Genomic DNA, 5,265 nt, shown 5'->3' with positions numbered 1-5,265 from the left:
AACAGGAGAGACTGAAAATTTGGGAGGCTGAATAGTTGTGAGAGGCCAAGAACAACGTAGAGGCTGAAAATGGGTACAAGACCAAAGAAGAGCTGGACACCAACAAGAAAGAGGTTGAGAAGGGTGAAAGACCTGACAAAAGTATGGAAAGCCACCAAGAAAGCAGAGACCAGAAAGCAATGGGAGGTCAGCAAGAAAGTAGGGGCTGAAAATAAGTGCAAGTCCAAAAAGGAGAGGAGGCAAAAAAGAGAGTATTAGCCGAAAACCAGTTCAAACAAGAGTGGGAGGCCAAAAAGACCTGGGAGACACAAAAAGGGTGGGAGCCTGAATAGAGGTCAGAGGCCCAACAGGGGTATGAGGCCAAAATGGGGTTGAAGGCCAAGAAGACATCTGCTGTAAACAGGTGTGAGGCTGGAGAACAGTGGGACACCGAAAACTGTTGAGAGACCATCAAGAATGGAGAGGATGAAGAGGGGTGGGAGGCAGAAAAGTTGTGAGAGACCAACAAAATGAAGTAGAAGCCGAAAGCACTGTCAGGCTGAAAAGGGGTTCGAGGCCAAAAATAAGGAAGGTCGACAAGAAAGTAAAGGCTAAAAAGCAATGGAATTCAAAAAATGATTGGAGGATTAAATGGGATGGAAGGCTGGCATGAAGTCAGAGGCTTTGAAGGGGCAGAAGACTGAACAAGAAGCTGAACTGAGATAGGAGGCTGAACCAGGGTGGGACGCCAAAAGGTGGGTGGAGGCTGATGTGATACTTGAGGCTACTTAGGGGTGGAGCCAGAACCATGGCTGGATGCTAAAAGTGTGTTTGGAGACCAGAAATATGTGACAGGCTGAAAAATAGAGCCCAAATATGACACGAACATGTCCTTGGTCCCCTCAGCACACATAATAACAGCTCTCCTGTGACACAGGAACAGCCCCTCTGAGAAGGACCAAAACCTGAATAAAGCTTCCAGCCCAGGCTGTCTTTCTGCTCACCCAGAGCCTGGGTCACCCCTAGAGCACAAGCCCAGTGACAAGCACAGGGATGGGGGATCTGGCTCAGTGCACCAGTGGACACCCAGCACATGTCTCCCACCCCACCAAAATTAGTGTCTGCTTTAGCATTGGAGACTGGTGAGCAGAGGTGGAAACACACTATCCAAACTTCTCTTTCAGTGGCCACTGATGGCACAGCTGCGTCAGTCCATTTACTCTGCCAAGGGGTAAGTACTCATGTTTTCTTCCCAGTTTGTTTAGCTTGTTTCCTCTCGCAGTCATCAGAGATACACTTTCCTCCACTAGATCCAAGAGGGTTCTGTTATCAACTCTGTCTTCCACAAAACCACTCACATATCCACATGTGAGCAAATTATCCATTGCTCTCCCCCACCAAACCCTATGTTCAGCATCCCTGGAGTCCTGCAGGCTGAGGCAGTGCCTGTGACTGCTCCTGGAGCCCTTCCCAGAGCTCCAGCAGCCCCTGCACCCTGAACATCATGCCACCCCCAAGAGCCCACAGCTCTTCAGTAAGCCAACTCATCCATAGTGTTGCCTCATCAGCCTCAGCTGGCTCTGAGCACCCACAAGCCATGATCAATCTCCCAAGAACACAGCAGCTTCCAGCCTGCCTGTGATCCTGAGCAAGTCTCTGTGATGCTAGGAGCAGGATTTTACATTTTGCACTGACCTGATATCATCTGCCTATTCCTGTCACACCAGAACACCCAGAACTCTGGAGTGGTGGGATGCCTCCTTTGTTGTCACCTCATCCCTGCATGCAGGAGTATGTCATTAATTATTTGATCAGTCTTGTCTTTGTTTTCCTCCATTTGTTACGTAAAAACACTGCCATTTGCTTTGATACAGGTCCCTTGCATTTGCAGAAGTTCACAATTCCCTGTGCTTCCAGGAGGTTGCTCAGTTTAAAGAGATCCCATCTGGGCTTTACTCCAAACTGATTCTTCCTTTCCATTTGTTCAGCTGCAGTATATTTGGCAAGGGTACAGGGATCCTGCAGTCCAGAAACCCATGTGGGGACAGTGAGGCAGTGTTTGGGGTGGGGGAAGCAGGCACGAATGTGCATCCCACATTTGATGGGAAGGCAGAAGTTCCTTATGTTAAAAGGTGCTTCTACCTTTTAGCGTTGCCCAAAAAATCACCAAAGACCATTCCATCAGTGGGGTTGACCCACTCTGGTGCCAGTAAATATATCTGATCAAAACCAGACAGGATTCTGGGGGTGTAGTTATTTGCATACACATCAAATACTGAAATATAACTGAACTGACTCAGTGGCTACACAAAGGTGGCATTCCCTCTGTTCTGCAGAAGGGACAGTAAAGAATGGGCTGTTGGAGAAAGACAGGTTAAAATACAGTTTAAAAAGAGAAGGCTTCTAAGCTGTATAGTGGTTAACATGCATGGAGAGTTCTGTTAAAGTACCACCCAGAACTCTCAGGTGTGTTAAGAAGCTGGACCTCAGGACATGAGTGTTGCACATATCTAGACAGCATGAGATAAGAAAGCAAACAAAGCAAGGATTTAAGATCTGCCCTGTCCAGAGGATTTTCCTGTTTCCTGTGTGCAAAATCATGGCCATTGCCTTCTAAAACTGGCCATTTATGCTGGCTTCTAGGAAATAACATGCAGCCACAGATATGGCCAGCGTCAAATGGTGGGAGCAGCAGAACTCAGAAGCAGAATGAGGAGCAGCGCAGAGCCCCTCCGCCAGCAGTGAGCTGCTGTTGGGTCCACGCAGGGGGACAAGGTGACCTTTGCTTCAGGGCCACATTCCCAGGTCACTGCAGGTGATTCCTCTTGGCAGCTATCACAGGGAGGATACTCTGACCTGCACTTTGTTGGCTGTCTGTGAATGCTGGCAAACTGCCCCTTGTGTGCACCATGGCTGGCACTGCACCATGGCAGTGCTGCAGCCGGGCTGGACGTTCGGCTGCACAACTGCCCCTTCCTGTGTCCAACACACTGCTGGTACGTGCAAATGTGATGGCTGCTACTGCACAAGCTGCTTATGCATTTGCATGGTTACAAGCGAGACCTTAACTTATCTGTGCTTCGGCTTCCCTGCGCAAAATGGGGATGATAATAACACTTGCTCATTTTGCAGAAGGGCTCTGCAGTTCAGTTCATGAATATCAAGTAGTTTGAGATCCTCTGATGGAAGGCGCTATAGATGGACAAAAGGCCACTAATGGCACAAAGCTGACTAAGTCCCGAGCAGTAGTCTCAGCCAGTGGCACTGTGTTTGCTAATCCAAGTGTGTAATCAGCGTATACAGAGGCGACATGTTGGTTCAGGCAGTGTAATACACAACTTCAAAGCGCTCTCCCAGTGCGAGCTCCTGCTTCCCGAGGGGGGCAGTCGTTGGCTCTGCACAGTGTCTGTGCACAGTGTCTGCAGCCACAAAGGGCTGTCAATGCGCACATGAACATGGAGAGCTGCCTGGCAGCAGGAGCACAGGATGGGTGTTTGTCTAAATACAGAGACGGTGCTGCTCCCTGGAACAGGAAACATCTCCATGTCCCTCCTCCCTCCCCACCTCTGGCTGTCAGCTCTTCCAAATGAAGTCCCCGCTTTGTTTTCCTGATTTCCATTTTGTATCCTAAAATATTCACTCCAAGTTCCGCTTGACAGACATCCCTAATCTAATCTCCATGTCTGCTTTCTAATTTTCACAGTCAGGATAAAACAAATTGGCTGGCGTTAATTGCCTGTGCAGCGGCCTGGAGCTTTGAGCCGTGATTTACGAGCTCGGAGCAGGCGCTCTGCAACACATTTTTCTTAATTTATTTTTAATGAGTCTCTCAATTAATTTTCTTGGAAACATCTTAATGATGTTAGAGGCGGTGTTAATGAGGTTTGTACCAGTGCTTCATTTTGCGTATTTTCAAGTACTGAATGGCATCCCAAACCAGCACCTAGTTCTAAACCAGAGAAAAGGCTGGAGAAAGGTCCCCTGCTCAGCTAACACTGCTCTCTCGGGTTAGGCTACCAGGCTGCATTGGGTGGTGGGTGATTTAGAACATTGAGATGAAGCCAGCCAGGCTCACAGGGACAGGGTGACCTCAGGAGGAGCAAGGGGTTGCGCTGGGGCACGGCTCACGGCCGGATGCTTCCTAAGGGATGTGATCAGGGCCTGGGCTCCGCGCCTGTCCTCAGCTCCTGGGCTTGGCTCTGTGCCGGCATGCCCCACAACTGGGCATCTCGTTGTGTCTCCCCAGCCAGATCGGGTGGGAGGCAGCACCCTGGGTCATGGGGCTTGCTGGGGCACAGGGCCAGGCCGCCTGGGGCTGTGGGTGCTCGGGGTGTCTCTGCAGCTCACAGGCTCCCCAGTCGTTGCTAGTGCATGTGCGGGTTAGAGGTAGCAGCTGATTGCCTTTGTTTTCTCTCAGCATGTCAGTGTTCATTAAACTGGAGGGGAATGAAAAAGGATTCACTTTTGTCCCAGCCAGAATGTGGCAGCTGTTTAATTTCAATTAACGTGGTACTGAAAAGAATAACATTACTGCAGTAATTAAAGTGAGACAGCTCCCACCCCAGCCCTGTGCAGCGCTGCTCAGCAGAGTCCAGTTTGAATTCCCATCCTCCCAGCACTAGGCGAGCACCAGCAGGCGGCTGTGGGTCAGGCCTGTGGGGCTGCCCCGCAGGCTCACAAGGAGCTGGAGCAGGGCTGAGCACTCCCAGCCAGCCCCAAGGCAGCAGGATTGGCAGCACATCAGCTGCAGCAAGTGAGAAAGCCACATAAGCAGCAGCTGCAAGTGGACCAAGGTGCTGCTGGCTGCATGTGGGTGCTCTCTGCTGCAAGATGGCAGTGCAATGCCAGGCTGTGCTGAGCTCTGCTGAGCTGTGAGCCATGTGACAGGCAGAACTGTGCCAGGCGAGTGGTTGGAGCTGCTCAGAGCTCAGTCCCAGTATGGGTGCAACATGTGGGGTGCTGCCAGGGGAGGGCAACCAGCTATAATTAAAGCAGCAGTAGTGCTGTGACCAAGGCAGAGGGTGGCACCATGGGGGTTCCGTGTCCTGGCTGCCCCTGGCTGAACAACACTGAAACCCACAGAGAGCCCCCTGTTCCCCTGCACTGGCAGAAATTAGGGCTAAACTCAGTAGCATTGTGCATGGCACGGTTTAAGTGGCTCTGCTTGGGGGACTGTTGGTGCTGCATCTGTCCCACTGCCTGTGGCTGCAACTCGCTAGTGCAGCAGGTCGTCATGGCAACTGATGGTTCCTATGACTGTACATCTGTGTTCACCTCCTGGGCCCA

This window comes from Neopsephotus bourkii, unplaced genomic scaffold, assembly GCF_033783945.1.
Source record: "Neopsephotus bourkii isolate Nb327-2 ecotype Australia unplaced genomic scaffold, CSIRO-AGI_Nbou_v1 NB_732, whole genome shotgun sequence".
Lineage (NCBI taxonomy): Eukaryota > Metazoa > Chordata > Aves > Psittaciformes > Psittacidae > Neopsephotus > Neopsephotus bourkii.
This window is presented reverse-complemented; position numbering follows the sequence as displayed.